Below are 17,352 nucleotides of genomic sequence, written 5' to 3' on the forward strand. Positions count from 1 at the left end.
CATTGCTCATTAAGATGGTTAAAAGGTAAGGATTTTTGTGTGGATCAGAAAACATTCACCAATTAATCAGTGTATTTATTTATTGGCTTGTAATCAGTCAGCATTTCACAAAACCACATTGTGAATTTCATTGTGAATACACAGGCTCTTTAAATGTATCTCTCAAATTAGCCCACAACGTTTGTACATATTCAAATATAGCATTTGCTCCAAATACTGCAACTCCTGGTTAATAGACCCAGAAAGAATTACAAGATTAACTTAAAACTATTAGATTTTGATTCTTTGACAATAAAGATGATGCATGATGTTGATGGTGTTGTCGACTTATTAAAAGACACAGTAAATATCTTTATGATGTTTCTTTGTTGTTGCTGGATATCAATGCCAGCTTGAATTGATGCACCAGACAAGAGCTACAATTTTGTATTTTTTTTTTTTAAGCCCGTCATGTCTGGCAGTTTTCGCAATTGGAGCCATGATCCGAATGCACTGATGTACATATTTGCTTTTACAAGAACAGCTCTATAAGTTTTCTATAGGCTATTCTTGTTAATGTTTGTATTTTTATTTTTTTATTTAGTTATTTATGCCAGGCCTGACAGGCAATAAGGAAAGGGATAGAAAAGAGGGATAAACAAAAAAGAGAAGAAGGAAAAGAGAAACAAAGGGGAGAAAGGAAAGAAAAAATACTCAAAGATATACATACATATATACATACACACATACTGTCATGGAATGTACTGCACAATTTTCATGTAAATGTCAATTCACTCCAAATCTTTTTTTTTTTTTGTATGTTTGTTTGTTTGGGTGGCAACTGTTAGTTTTACTGAGAGCAACAAAATTCAGCTCCAATCAAAAGTGGGGATGGTATTATTATGTGTTATCCAAACCAAAACATACTGTATAATCATAATTAATTAGTTTAAAAATAGGAGTTAAGATTGTCAAATTACATTGTTACTGATTTTTATCTGTGACACTGTGTAAAATGGAAATGTGGCAACCATCAAACTGAATGAAGCTGTTAAAAGAAAAAAAGAAACAGTAAAGGAGAAGCTATGGTTTGCGAATGGTGGCAATGACAAAAAGATAGGAGGCCGAGCTGGAGGTAGCTGAGGTGAAGATGTTAATTTTTTCCACTGAGAGTGACCAGGAGGGTCAGAAATGAGAATATCGAAGGGAAAGCTCAGGTTGAGTGATTTGGAGACAAAGTTAGAGAAGCACGGCTGAGACGGTTCGGACAGAGACGTGCTGAGAGAGGGTCAGTGGATATATTGGACAAAGATTGTTGAATATGGAGCTGCCAGGCAGGAGGAAAAGAGGAAGACCACAGACTAGGTTCATGGATGCAGTGAAGGAGGACATGCAGAGGGTTAGTATAACAGAATAGGAATAGTGTGAGATGGAGGCAGATGATCTGCTGTGGTGCCTCCTAACGGGGCAGCCAAAAGAAGAAGACAAAGAAAGGCACCCAGAGAGCAGATCTTCTGTACAAGTCAAGTCACACTTGTTAGTAAAGTAGTCCAGATCTGTGCTCTGCATACAGCTGTTGTGGTCCTGGGCCGTGTGCCCACTGTTTTGTGTTTATGTTTTGTCTTCACTGAGTCATGTTCCCAGTTAGTTTTTCACCTTAGTTCCTGTCTTATTTGCTATTGTTACATTTTGATTTCCTAGTTCCCTTTGTCCCTGTCTCCCCTGCGTCTGTGTTCTTGTGTCTGTTTTGTCCTTTTGTCATGTCCCTGGCCTCCTGTGTTTTTGTATTGGGTTTTATTCCCAGTGTTGTGACTAGTCTGCGTCTCTGTCCCGTGTCTGTGTTTCTCTTTTGTTCTGTTCTTCGTCGTGTTCTCCCTCACGGAGGTGTGGTTCTGGTCTTGGTTCCCTGTCACTTTTAGTTGTGTTACAGTGCCGTTCCTCTGTGTTTCAAGTTTTCAATAATAAAGCCACCTTTTAAATTCAGTCTCTTTTGGAGTTCTGCATTTGGGTCCACCCTGCCTGTCACACTGCTCCCACATGACAACAACTACACAATAACTAAGCTTTGTTCAGTAATCCTACTGACAGACAGACAACCGGTCTAACCAACAAACCTGCACTGGCGACATTCCTGCTAACGCGATGTGAGAGTTTATTTGATGGGTCAAGAAATGACTAAAATGTGAAGGTCTTGCCTAGATTCAAATTTCACTTGAACTGCCATGCATTGAAAGGTCTGCTCCATGCTACATGCTACCTTCGTATGAGTCTGTCTCTGCAACCGTCCAACATTAATGAAGACTGAATGTTAGCGGTGACAATCCAACCACGTCTCACATTAACAGGAAGAAGCTGCTCAGAGTGGGGCTGGCTTTCTGACAAATGCTTTATTATCTCAGGTTGCCTTTGTCAAGGTTAAAGCCACAAACAATGCAACTCATTTGCTTACAAATGCACTTCAGTCATCAGCTGCACTGTATGAATGGCATTGCATAATATATTCCAAAGCAATATGGGTACATCTCTTTTGATTAAGCCTTGCCTTCAGACATACCAGACACAAACCAGGCCAAACAAATCAAAGACAAGCATAAATGTTTCAGAGCTTGTCATATCTCCAGTTGGTTCTCAGAGTAAAATCTTTCCCTTTTACTTTTATGCTAATCTTACAGGCAGACACAAAATGATATCCAGTTGCTGAACTGTCAGGAAGGAGGTAGGATCAAGTGACTCCTTACTGGGATGCAAAAATAAACCGAGGAGAAACAGATTCTTTGGTGTTGTAGAGGCTTTAATGTTGGTCTGTCATTATGCATCCTGCATGGATATGGGCTCAGAAATGACAATGTTTAGACATCAGACCTGGCCCTACTGTGGTGTAAACACCCCAGCACCAGAGCACACTGCAAAAACAGCGACGTTAATCATTCATTGGGCTGGTAGGATATTGACTCAATGTAACAGCTTAGATGGAAAGCGCATTAGGACATGGGCAAAATCCATTGTCTCCATTTCTCACTCTTGTACTCCATGTTCCAGGGGCAGAAGGAGGATTTAGAACGGGAGAAAGACACATAGTTTTGCTTTTGAGATTTGAAACCTAGAGGATAGAGGAGGATTTTTCTGGCTGCACTTTTCTTGTAAGGCAAGAAAAGAAAAATTACCGGCAGTAAATAGATGAGTATGATAAGGCCCCCTAAATACAAGTCTTATCTCTCTCTCAATTTGAAAGTGCCATGGAAGAAATAGGCCACGTTGTCACTCAGGCTTTTAATTAAAAACAGAGTAAAAGACTGTGTGTATGTGCCCGTGTAGAAGTGCATGCATGCGTGTGCATGTGTGTGTGTGTGTGTGTGTGTGTGTGTGTGTGCCTGAGTCCTAGAGAGAGAGCAGTTTTAAAAACATTTATTCACACTTAATGTTTATCACCTTCAAATGACCTTGTTCTTGTAACACTAATTTTTTCTCTGACTGCTTCAGCGTGCCTGCTCCAATCTCATTCACTGGGTGACAGAGTGAATGAGACACTGGGAGAGAGAAGAAAAAGAGACAGACAGACAGGGAGAGAGGGAGGTGGCGTGACCCCATGTCTATTAATCAGCAACTCAGCTATGGGCTCACATCACTTGAGAAGATAACGCCGGCTGTTGTCACACAGGTGGAAGTAATGGCTAGGAAGCACCCTTTTCCGATAGCGGCTTGTCCGAATGCTGAGACGTGGACTGACAAAGACACGTACAAGGCCGAGAAACAGAGAGCCGCTGTCAGGCTTGTGACTGATAACAGTTTGAGTGAGAGGAGTGCAAGTGAAGAGGAACATGTCGAACTAGATAACACAGCGGCCCAAATGTGATTATAGCTCATCATCAGTTAGGGAGCATTCCTCTAAACACTGATTTGTGCCTTCTTCTGTTTATTGCGGGCACAGTGGAAAACAAAAATGGTCATAATTAAGTCTAAGGGTTTAGCAAAACTAAATAAAGTATAAGATGGTTATGCCTTGGGCAAATTCTCCTTTCTTTCTGCTGAAGATGCATGGCTGAAATGATCTATGACAGCGTTTTCTGACTGTCAGACAAAAAGACCCTAACATTTTATTGCAGCAGGTCCACATGAAGAAATTATACATTTTCTGACACACAGGTACTGTGGTACTCCATTAGAAAAAAAGCTTTGCCTCTGCTCTTTGCTATATTTTATATGAAAGCGATAATAGACTAGCCATTTTAAATGTAATTACGTGCAGTAGAGGACGAGCCAATTTGGGGTGAGTTTAAAATGTGAAAGTGTAATGAGTCAAGCCTATGTAATTCTTGTATATTGATCGGCTCGACAATTTAAATATAGGAAAATTCCAGTATGGAATATTCAATCCAGATTTTTTTTCATTTCAGAACACACTGCTTGATTTTGATACAGTGCACAATCTTGCCTCAGTATCCCCAGTTTAATGCTTTATTGTGTAGAGTTTCACAACAGATGAGGTTTAAGACTTTTTACTGTATATCATGTGCCAGCAGTGAATATTTGCCATACAGCAGTGTAATTAAATTAGCAGTGCAGAAATTGCATTTGGAGACAGTCTTCTGCACAAGACTTATGTGGAGCAAGTCAAAAGCAAACCTCACTGAACACCAGCCTTAATCTGAGGCTTATGCCACAAAGGCTTGGGAAAGATAGTTTAGCACATACAATTCAAAGACAAGAACCTATATCTTACAAAGCTAGAAACGAAGCAAAATAAGATCAATTACAGGAGAGCAATCCAAAATTGTTAGCAATCCATATGGAAATATAACAGCAATACAATACAAGATCCTGAATAACAGCGAGGAAGCACAAAAAGCAAATACTAAAACAAAGCAGTGATCCCAGATGTCTCAACAAGCCTTTTGGGAAGAGCCATCATCGTCTTAAACAAATAAACTCAATTTCTGGCTTGTCTGGAAGCTCCAAATTTTCACTGATTCTTTTATTTGCAACATGTCTTAAGTGAAATGTAGATTCTGTCCCGGGTTAATGCGTTTTGTGCAACTTGTTTTTACCTTGGTGGAGTGAAGGTAGAATATTTCATTGCAGCTCAGGAGAAACTGTTGGCAAGCCAAATTCAACACAAGTATAAAACCTGCTGTTTAGATGTAGGCTGTAGCAAATGGCAGACAAAATTTATCTAAGCAATGTCTATAGCAGATCTTGGTAAGGCACTGTTTTCGCTTTAAACAAAGAAACCTAGAAGTACAATAACGTTGATGGTTACAGACTAGGTCGCAGGGGAAATGCCACCTTAGCAGCAGCAGCAGCAGCACAACAGCGCAGCTGCATCGGGCAGTGCATAACTTAAATAGTGTGTCTTTTAACTAAGCGTGTCAGTCACAGGATGTGATATCTAACAAATTTTAATAAAGTATCTAAAATGCTATGCACATACAGGGTAATCCATCACAGGTAATTTCACACAGAAGTACAAAATGTCTGCATTGTGTGGGCGTGGCCCACTGTGCTTTACTAGGATCTCCCGCACCCTCATTTTAACTGTGTTGTACCTGCTAAAATGTGCAATTTCAGGCCGTCCGAGACTAAAGCCTTCCATTTGGAAAGACCAATAATGACATCTTTGATTCTAGGTCCAACACAGTGGTGTTACATTGCCCTGTGAGACAGCTCCAACGCTGGCCTTTATCGTGGATTTGTGAACCAAGACAGGACCAAATTCTGACACTGTGAGAAATTTAAGAGATTTGACTAATGCTGTGACTTACATCATCATACACGTTACTTGACATTGGCTGCCGATCACTTCAACTCCGATTTTTCACACCAGTGCCATTGTGAAAAAAATCAAAACAAACCAGATAGAAGTGTTTAGGATTTGTGGCAGCAGAAGGCTTCTTTTTATGATATGTCCTCCAGCTGTTATCATGACTGTGCCAAGAAGACATAGCCTGATACTTAATTTTGTACCCTGTCCCATGTCACACAGTGTGGCTTGTAATAAATTGATTGCTGAAATCTCACAGTCTGTACATGCCTTTAGGCCAGGAAAAATTACATGTAACATTTCCATTTGGACATTGAGTTGTTGTCACATAGAACTCCATCTAACTTCAATTTGCAAATGAGGTCTAATTGGCTGAAATAACTGAAGACACCTGCGCAGATTTGTGGAGCTTTTAAGATTTAAAATGGCCAAAATTAGAAAACAAACTCAAGTCCAGTTTTACATAAATAAAATTTGAAAAGCCTGATCAGAGACTAGCTGGCAGTAGACAGCCAGCATGAGAGCATTGTAGTGACGTCATGTTTACAATTACCTCTGAGAGAAACAGGTCATGTAATAAGAAATGAGTTGCGCAATCTATGCATTCAGTCCAGTTTATATTGGATGCCAGAACAGTAGGTCTAAGACAGAAGACACTGACTGCAAATTAATTACTGGCCAACAATATGAGAGACGTATGGTGTGGAACTACTTAAAATGATGGTGCAAGAACAGTGTTTTCTATTTGCTTTGTAAACATTTCCAGCACTAGGGGAAGGAGTACTGCAGGCAGTTAGGATGAACTAACCAAGAGGTTAAACACATGCAGATGTTACTGAATGCAACTGCAAGCAGTTGTTGACTGTGCCTTATTGATTTACATTTTTCTTTTGTGTTTGTCTGTGCATTTGTATATGCAAACTTCCCGGTCGAGGGTGTTACGTTTACGCACGTATCAATCAAACGTAATGTTTGCGCATTGATATTCACGTTACGCATGCGTTCTGTCGATCACCACAGGGTGTAAGTTTTAAGAATGATTTCTTATCTGGTGCGCCTTTACACTTTTACATCATTAACTCGGGGTGAAAGAATCTTTCCGGACATTTTCGTGCTACATCCAAAGAACCATGATCACCATAAAAGGCCACGTGTAGTCACTGCAAATGGCAGGTGTGCCCATTCATTTCTTTGAGGTAAAGTATTGTTTTGCCTGTTCAGTCATTTCCATCTTAATTTCCATGTTTTAAAGCCCCTATTATTGATATTAATGTGAGGGTTAAAGTCCCTGACTTATAGCAAAATGTTGAAAGTCCTGCCCTTTCCTCTTTTAGTGACTGTGTAAAAGTTTAGTTTGAAACAGTGCTCAAAATCATATTTAGTAGTAATGAAGCTATTTAGGTTATGATTTGTAGGCAGATCAATGTTGACAAATAACAGAAAAGATATGTAAACAATCGGCGTAAACAGCTGACGATGATATGAGCCGTATCACATATTGGATGGGGCCATTGCCATTCCGTCTTTTCTTACATGTTATATGTTCCCATTGCATTTTGAATGGTTCCAATTTGTTAGCAATTAAATATGTTTTCTTTAAAATTCTCAACTGTACCAAGTTTGATTCAGGCCTGGCAAAAACTGCCCACAGGGTGGGTATTTGCTGCTTTTCTTTAATAGAAACTTTGGATATTTGATCTTTTCGTAATGCATCTAAATAAATAAAGCAAACCAATTTCACACATTTCTTGTATGTTGCTCAGGTAAGAATAAGCATTCTCGCTCTTTTCATTCCTCGTGATTTTACTTGTTGGTTAATGCCGTGATCTGCCAGCATCCATTTGTTTTCCCTGTTAATCTGCACATCTCTGATGTCTGCATGGCACTGTTTGTCACACTGGATAGTTCTGTTTTTCTCTTCATTCCTCTGTCATTTTCTTGTGATGACAAAGGGCCTTTAAGGCAGCTATTACCTTTCTTCTCCCTCCATTTACCATTTGTTCAGCTGTGCAAGCCCCATTGTTTTAATTTCATGCAAGATGTAGTTTGGTGTTTTGGTTAAATCAAAAGTTTATTCAAAAGTTAAAACCTTTCAGATTTTTTTCAGAGCTGATGGCAGCATTTATGCGAAGCACACGTCTTTTATCAATCAAACATTGCCTAATTTTGTTTTCGTTTTTTTGTGCAAGTACCTAAATGAGGAGAGGATTTGGAGATTAAACGAATCAGACTCCTTGATGTTTTGCAACATTTTGTTTGTGGACAGAAGACAAAATTCAAATTTGCATGCTTACTGAAACCGCCCACTCTGTATATCAAGCCACCGGGTGATCAAAAGTCGAGTTAATAGGGATACAGCGCAAGGGGGAGTTTAATTACTAACCTAAAATACTTTTAAATTATGTTTGGGCTGATGCTGTTGCTCGAAGCGAGTGTCTGGCAGTGAGGAGAGGTTGGTTTTCAAGAATTTCTGAGTCAAAGCAGCTGCCTTATTTGTGTTGTGGGATTTAGAAAGCAACTGGAGCAGAGATCAATAAGGTGTAATAGGTCTGGGAATGAAATGATGCCAAAGTGTCCCATGTCAATGAATCTGCTTATCTCTGTCTGCCAAACTCCAGTCTACTAGCCCATGCTTACTCACCTGTAGATTACCGATAGTGAACTGGAGAGCTTGTGGAAGCACTGAATAAGGCCTGAGTTTAACTCTGTGCCCTTGACTTATCTGTAGAGCCAGGGGTATTTTTCCTTTATAAGCAGCTGCAGTGAGAGGTTATGTTAAAGACTTCAGGGAATTATTTTTTGACTTCATTACACTGCCTAGAGCAGAGGACACATAGTATCATGTGGGAAAGTGTCAAGGGTAGATGTACAAGAACTAATCCTGATCTAAGGATTATAAACTTGCACACAGCAAATATCCTGTTATTTGTCCAATGTCGTGACTCTTAAGTTCACATGTGCAGAGTTTTGAGAATAGAAACATGGTAACAACTTACAGGTATTGCACGAACACTAGACTGCATCACGTGCATCTATATATTATTTCAGCATTATACGGTTTATTAAAACTTAATTTAATTATAAGACAAAAATCACCTATTCTTATTGTAGCCCACTCCTCCTTTCTTACCCACTTGTATCACATGCATATTTTGCATTTGTGTCTTTGAGGTTGCAGCAGTGTAAACAGCAGGCAAAACCCTCTCCTGGCATAGTCCGATAAGGCATGTGAACATGCACCCTGCTATTCTCTTATCTCGCTGACATGCTCAAAACGCCCCCATGCCAGCGCTGAGCGTGACATGAGCAGCCCGGCATTATTAGTGTGATAGGAATAGGTCCTTTTATTCAAGGACGTGACGAACATAGAAAATGCTGCAAAACCCCAGCTACTGTCGTCATCACTCTAAATGAGTTTTGCCGTCTTGCAGGAAAGCTGTGTGCTCAGGTCGGTCTCAGCGGAAACGTGAAGCCACTGGTGAGTAGCAAGGCAAATTGAGGTGTGAGTGACAGGTCAACACCTGTCAACTGCATGGCAGAAGCAGGTGCTGATCTCCCGGCCTGTCTCATTTGACAACTTAGTGCTGATGGGAAGTGTTGAAACTTGGCCAACTGATTTGTCCTGATATGGCAAAATTTGCACAAAACAAAGTGTCAGAATTGATTTATTTATTCTGTATCAGTTAGTGTCCTGTAACATGTGTGACTAATCATCAAAAAAAAAAAAAAAAAATAATTAAACAACCGGTTTGTTTGTCTCTATTGTTGTTTTCTGCACAGCTCTGGCATAATATGGTTTCATACCTGAGATTAGATATTACTGTTATAACACAAATGCATGTCTTATACTACTTTACTATTAAGTTACCTCAATGGGGTTTTTTTCTGTTGAGACGCTGTCTACTGAAAGTGATCTTAAACTGCCCACACTTATCACTGGCCAGGTTATTGACAAATAAAAGGTCTATTAAAGGATAAGAGAAAGACAAACTACTGGGTGTATTATATTCAGTAGCTTGGCTTTGGATCTTAGCCTTTTATTGTCATTCATTGCTCTCTAGGAAGTTTTTTAGCAGATGACTCAGACAAAGAAATGTGTGGGCTGCAACCCAAGTATTGACCTGGTAAGTGCCAAAGTCTGGAAAGTCCTCTTGATTATAAGTGTGCATGTTTCTGTATAGTCCAACACAAACAGTACAGTCTACAGTTTATCAGTCAGGTAAACTAGTTACACAGTAATTATTACATGACTAGTTTACAAATGTAAAAATATAAAGTTTGAATAGTATCCTTTAGATTCTATTCATACTTGAAGAGTTAACTTAGGATCAATATGCTGAAAATATCACGGCATTTATATTTCAACAAGAGATTGAGGGGTTTATTGCAAGTTCAGGGAGTTTCAGAAGCTGGGAAAGATAAGAGGATTTTTAAAAAGGATTGCAGTAGCAAAAGATGAGAAATGAATAACACATTCACTGTATCACATTTCCATTTTTTTTCTGTAAAAAAACAGCTTAGAGATTTGTGTTTATATACACATATGTAAGCATGTGTTTAACAAATGATACAGGCAGCAGTAGAACACATACAACTAACTGTTCTGATGAACAGTAGAAAAGCCAAAATGAATCAATACAACTTGCACAGATCCAAGTATAAAAACCATGATAAAAGCAGTAAGATAGAGTACAGTGGGGGAATAATTATTTGATCCCCTCTGAATTTGTAAGTTTGCTCACTTGCAAAGAAATGAACAGTCTGATTTTTATGGTAGTTTCATTTTAATGGCGAGAGACATAGAATATCAACCAAAATTCCAGATAAAAACACACATTACATAAAAGTTATAAATTGATTTGCATTCAGTAGAATAAGTATTTGATCCACAATCAAAACACCTTTTCTATAGTTGGTCACCAGGTTTGCACACATCTCAGGGGGAAGGGGGGGTCTGGCCCACTCCTCTTTACAGAAACTCTCCAAATCCTTTAGGTTTCTTTGCTGCTGCTTGGCAACTTGAAGCAATCTTAAAGTGTTAAAAAAATGTTATTTCGAGTTGTATTTAACATTTCCTTGTGTCTGAAAAAATCAGAATGTGTCCCTTTCAGATGTAGTGGCACTGGCAGTGGTGTGTTTGTATGAATGGATGCCAGCTGTCTCCCATTTATGTCAAACATGATCTTTTCCAACGATAAGTGTGAGACTATATGACATCAGTCTGGGGGCATGTGACGTGTGAAGACCTGTGTCACTGCGAGCATGCCAACATGTTTCACATGATCACCCAGGACTGATTTTCTGTCATATGTTAATGCCTTGGAGCAACATTGCATTGAATCTCCTCCTCCCATTTTGCCCTCTGCATTGACCAGTGTCATACAAACATGCATAAACAAGCAACTTTAAGGTTATTTAAAGGACAGTGATCAATAATGCTCTTGTAACTCGTACTTAATCTCCATAATGAGCTTTATTGCAGCAATTAATCATGTCCTCGCAGCCAGTGCCCAGCCTCCCAGAAGAATGCTGGCAGAATAAAGGCCAGGCCCGGCTGGAGCTGCCTGCAGACTCCCATGGTGGAGAGACCCGTTCTATGAATTGGACTGACCCCTCAAGTTGAGCTGATAGCCGTTTGATTTTGTGTGTTGACATTAGATCATACATCAAGCTTATATTAAAAATGTCTGTCTCTCCCCCTCTGTTTCATAGTGAAAAAACACCCACTCATGTAAGTATGATGAATAAAATATTAGAACTTAAAATGGAATTCAGCAAGTGATAAAATATAAAAACACAAAAAAAAATAAAATAAAAAAGAGCTCATGTCATTGTGCACTCAATGGATTAGTCTCTGAGGAGTTTCCCACAGATACATTTGTTTATGAAATCATTGTAATATTTCTGAAGATAATAGGTATCTACTGTATGTTTGATTTTCCAAGCTTTTGTGATTCATATTTATTATTAATAGAGCTCATTTCGAATATATCACCATAATCATCACCTATTTTTTTTCTCATATCAATATCAATATCAATATCAGTAACATAAAATTTCAATTTATAACTTACCTCCTCCAGACTCACGCCTTCAAGGGTCATATCTGGTTTAATGTGTTGTGCTTTCGTGTGTATTGAAATCTGTTAAACTGATGGCATCTCGGCACAGTTTGATCAAGCTTTTCTCTTTGGGTGCTGGCATAAATGGGTAATCAATACTCTATGTGAGGAGGCAAAACAAGTAAGGCAGGTCAGAGAGGTAGCAGGAGGTAGCTGAGGTGGACGGCGCAAGGCCTCTTATGATGAATGATTCAGCTGCATTTAGAAAACTATTGATTCTGTCCTGGGCCTAATAGAAGGTGATGATGGCACGAAGGTGAATCCATTACTGAGTAGGAAGCTGCGTGAGGTACGCTGAGAGCTAATGTGTGTCCTTTCCCATTTGTCATCACCACACTATACCCAACTGGAGGAGCATGCAAGTGTGGCATAAATGTGCTCCTGTCCTCTACACCGTGGGAGGAGATGGAAGCATCATCTATTAATCTCAGCGGCAACTTTAAAAAAAAAAAGAAGAAGAAGAAAGGAAAAAAGAAGAAAGAAATGGAAGGGGGGAGGGCAGCAAATATAATGCCCTTCTACAGCTTCCTATTTGAGAAATTTTCATGTCAAAGCTAGGCAGAAAAAGAGGAAATGGAAGTAAAGTCTGTCTTTATTCAGTTAAAATCCTCTCCGTCACCATCTAAGCAGTGCTTTGCCAACTGGAAGCAAAGAAGATGACCCCACACACCACTCAATCAATAGGTCTTCAGGGACAGCAGTGTTTATGAACCAACAACCACCTCTCAGGAAAGAGCATAATCCCTTTCATATACAGTAGTTTACCTTTGCAGCTTGTAAAAATGAAATGTAAATAAATAAATAAAAGTTTTAAACCCCACCCCCACCCCCCCCAGATTTGGCATTCAGAATTGACATTTTGCTGCAACCACTGACTCACACAGTGTTTGACACATCACTTTATTATTGCTGGATCAATATTCCATTATTGTTCAATTATATATAATAAACCAAACTCGGGCAAACAAACAATCCATCACGAGGCCAGTGCAAGAGGCATCTTGTTACTGCCAACAAGGTTGAGGAGGTTTGGAAACAAAGTTTTCTTGAAGTGTTGGCTTTTGCCATTTCACTGGCATAGCCATAGGCTGAATTGCTTCACTGTTTCCATGAAGGTCTTGTGACATTTGATTAGAAAGCCTGTTGGGAGTTCTTACATGCCTTTTTTCCTGAGATGTTTGAAGTGTTTGCAGTTCAGTGGAACTGTATAAACAGCAGCTGTAAAGCCTCAGAGGTCTTTTCTTAGAGAATCCAAAATGGTGTGTCGTTCCATCTTAAATCTTTGACTGACTAACCCTTTGCCTTTCGCCTGAGAGTGAGGAAATAAAAAAAAAATCAGAATCCCAATTTTATATATCTGATTTTAAAACACCTTCAAAAAATTTTGGTCTCATCATCGTATCTGTCAGTGATATTAGACTTAATCTTGCACAGTCTGTCCTTAGCATTTTATGTCACTGTAGAAATTTTTCAGTTTTAGAGTGAGCACATACATATCTTGTCTTTAAAAACTGAGTATCATATCTGCCTAGATGTTATCACAGATGATTGTATATCTATATAGGTGTGGATATATTTTTTTTAATTATCTTCTTATCTACTGATTTTTTTTTTTAGGCTGATTAGAGAATTAAAAGTGCACATTTTAGTGAAAATAGACAGTGAGGTTTCAGTGCAATCTGACAAGGACAAATTATATTGCATTTTTAATAAATATGTTGCAAATGTTTGCAACAGCGGAACCACATTTTGCTCGGCAGTAATTATATCACATACACATTCTGTATCCAAGTAAGTAAAGAAATCGTATTCATTTAATGTTCCTGTGCGACTGTGAAATTTGTGACGAGACATTACTGGGACAGAAAAGAGATACAGTACAGCAGAACAAACCAAGATAAGTTGACATCGCCAACATCATTACTATCATGACTGTTGTTTCGTCTCATGTCTGTAATTCCACGCTCTGTGCCTTTTTAAAGGCTGCTCTCCTCTCTTTATCTTAACATGCAGCCGTTTGCTCGAGGGAATAGTATTTTTAGCTCAGGAAAAAAAAAAAAATGTATGGCGCTTATTTACTGCCATCATATCATCAAACTGTCAAGAAGCATCTTTTGCCGACTAAACCTTTCGCATATCTGTGTACTCATAATTGATTCTCTGTTATATCGCAAGGAAAATGCCACCAAGATAACTAAGCACTGCAGCACAGATGGTAAAAAACCCTCACTGAAGTTTGATAGATTGTCACATCTTATCACAACTTTGAAACACTGAGAGGAAGGAGAGGTGGTGGCGGGGGGGGGGGGGGGGGGGGGGGGGGGGGAATATGCACTCGACTCCTGTACCTCAAAAGGTATTCCTGCGCTAAACATTTTCAAAGCGCTCTGCCTTGAAAATATCATTTTGTATTTTTCAGGTTAGTGGAAATGTGAGGATTAAGTGAGATAGAGGTAACAACTGACTTCAAGCAACAAACTTTGGGATTTAGTTCAAGTTTGTGTTTGGAACTTTCCATGAAAGGTGCAAATAGAAATGTGCGCACAGCACATACAGTGCAAGTCTAGGTGATGTCTTTCCATAAAGTAGGACAAGGTGAGCAACATTTAAAGCCATGAAATGAACCCTGTTTGTGATTAAAAAAAAAAAATTAACCTTTTTCTGAGCACCACTTAGTTATAGTTGCACGTCAAACCTTTCATTCAGTACAGGTTATAATAATAGTGGCAGCAGTCAGAGAGATTATAGCAAAATTTGAAACTAAACCTTCAACCTTGATTCCAGCTTGCAGCTATTGATCTTGGTGGCTGAAATATAACCTTGCAGATTTGATCTGTCCCATTTCTCCATTTGATAGCTGAAAACTTTGAGTCTAGATGACCTGTTTATAACTGCTACCTTTGTATGTACTCAGTGGCTGTATGCATAACTAAAACATAACTAAGTCATGTACAGACTAATGACCCATTTAGAATATTTAGAATTAAAGATTTTCTTTCTTGTATTGCAGGTTAGGTCAATAGCCATAGGACTATATTTAAGTGTACTGGGGTTAAGAAAACCTGCTTGGATAAATAACACATACTAAAAATTTATGCTAGCTTATGTGAGATAAAAGAAGCAAAGCACAGATTCTGCTATGGCAACGTGAGTGAACAGTCAGTTGTCATACATTATATGCAGAAAAAAAGCATGGCTTATGGACAGTGCATGGTGTATTATCAAAGGCTGCTTTTTCAGTTAGGAATAAAAAAGATTTCTTTATTGGAAAACACAGCTGAAACCTGAAATGAATGCAACAGGAAAGGATGATGCTGTAATAATAATAATAACTTGATTTGTATGCTAAGATGCAGCCCAGGATGCTTCACAAATCAGGATTACAACTGATTTATTTTTACTGATTTATTATTTTCATGGTACCTTTTGTTCACCAGTTTTCTAAACTACTTTGCTCCTCTGTGTGTGTGTGTGTGTGTGTAGGTGTGTGTGTGTGTTTTATATTTACAGATGGCGACATCCCCTCCTGACAATTTGACTTTGAACTTCTAAATGGAGCTATTTATCCAAAAATCTCTCATGAATCTGAAGCACTCTTAACTAAAAAGATAAGGTAAAAATAAAATAAATATGAATGTGATGGGTACAGCCTTTTGATGTTTCTTTTGGAAACTTGCGACATTAAAGGCAAGTGTTGACAGTGCGAGCCTGTGATGTCCTGCTGTGCTCAGCCCAAGAAAACACCCGCCAACAAAGAACATGCTCCCCCAGCACCACCAGCCACCCTCCTCCAGCCAGTACTCGCTGCCAAGTTACCCATCATTCCCCCTTGTGTGCCAGCTTCGAACGTCAACTGCATAAGTGAGTCCCCAAGTCACACGAAATCACAAATGTTAACCGTCACATCATATATTTATCTGGAAAAATGACTCTGACAGAGTTTTGCTGGGTCTTGCTAATCAAGCATGCTTTTTGTCAATCTTCTTTTAAGAGCCATCAAATTCTGACTTTTAATGTCAGATTGCCAGTGATTTATTAGCAGATTGACTTCTGATCTATACCACATCAGTGACTTACTGCTAAATTATACAATTTTTTTCCTTTAAAACATCAGGCTTTCAAATTGCTTGTAGTTTATGGGTCAGATTTGGTCATATCTATAACATTGTGACAAAGTCGGTTTCGTGAGCTCCCAGTCAGTGGAGATAAGGATGTAATGGAGATTGAAAATAGCCCGATAAGCAAGCTCCATTCTAAGACCGTCATGTCAGTCCAACTAGTCAGACATACAGTATTTGTAAATTAACCAGGAATAGTATAAATATGATGCATCTAAAACAAACCGGTTTTAACATCAACTTGGACATGAAGCAGAGAAAGAAAAACCCAAATTTCTCTGAAATCTGTGCTCTCACGTGCATGCATTTCTCCTGGAGCTGCAATACTTCTCCAGAGCAACTTGTCACCCTGCATGAAACCTGTGACTTTTGCACTGCAGGCCATAACAAATGTCAAAATTACATTGCATAAACATAAAGGTCTCAAAAAACAAAAACAATAGCAACTTAGAAAAAAGGGGAGAAAAATGTGTCTTTTACCAGCGCATCCAACCACCGACCTCTGTTAAAGCAGCCTAAGTTGCTCCAGCATATTTTGTTTTTTCATTGCGTGGCTCACCATTACTGTGAGTCACCATGTTACCTGTCAAAGGTTTTTATAGTGAGTTGAACTGTAAGCTGTCCAGGAGAGGAGCACTTACAGTGTATGTATGTACTAGTTCATTAAAGTTGGTGATGCAGCATACGTGTACACATGTACGCACAAATAAATGTTACACCCATAAAACATATACTTTGACTGCAGTAAGAGAATAGAAGAAGAAATTAGATAAAATGTGTACTTTACAGCCTGATGGCAGAAGAAAGAAAAAATAAAACGCAACAAACCCGAGAACCAAATAAGAAAAAAAAAGCTCACCTCAAAAATACCTTTGATTGCTGGTACATGTAAACACATGCTCCGTAGTGCAGTGCTTTCAAAAAAGAAAGCTACGAATAGTTTGATTTATCAGTTACCTTCATACAAAGTGCAGTTACTGTAACAAAATACAATCAAATGAAATCAATATTTGGTGGGAGCAACGCCATTTCTCCTAAAGAGACATGTACACAGCTTTTCAAGGTACCCAATAGAGAACTTCTATCAAGTATTTTGGTAGAATCAAGTAGGAAAACACTGTTTATTTTTTGGCTTCTGTCACATAGAATCCAAAGCAGACCTAGTTGTGCTGAGCTCAGACCATGGTCGCAGTTTAAGGAATTATTTCTAATAATTTATTCTTTTTGTCACTACAGATAGTTTTTTGCAGTGTGAAATCATCTGTGTTTACGATTGCTTAAAATTGGCAGGGAAAGAATTTCAGACTGATCACACACACACACACACTCCACTAAGGGTACTGTATTATGGACAAGACACAATACACAAAACATG

General features: G+C 38.8%; 1 long non-coding RNA gene across 1 annotated transcript; it reads left to right on the forward strand.

Moving 5' to 3' along the window:
• Positions 1-9,060: 9,060 nt before the first annotated feature.
• On the forward strand, positions 9,061-15,710 carry LOC115793966 (uncharacterized). The gene is made up of 3 exons (XR_004021143.1): positions 9,061-9,215; positions 15,343-15,472; positions 15,591-15,710. It is a non-coding gene; the product is annotated as an uncharacterized LOC115793966 (long non-coding RNA).
• Positions 15,711-17,352: the final 1,642 nt, after the last annotated feature.

This window comes from Archocentrus centrarchus, chromosome 16 (genome assembly GCF_007364275.1).
Source record: "Archocentrus centrarchus isolate MPI-CPG fArcCen1 chromosome 16, fArcCen1, whole genome shotgun sequence".
Classification (NCBI taxonomy): domain Eukaryota; kingdom Metazoa; phylum Chordata; class Actinopteri; order Cichliformes; family Cichlidae; genus Archocentrus; species Archocentrus centrarchus.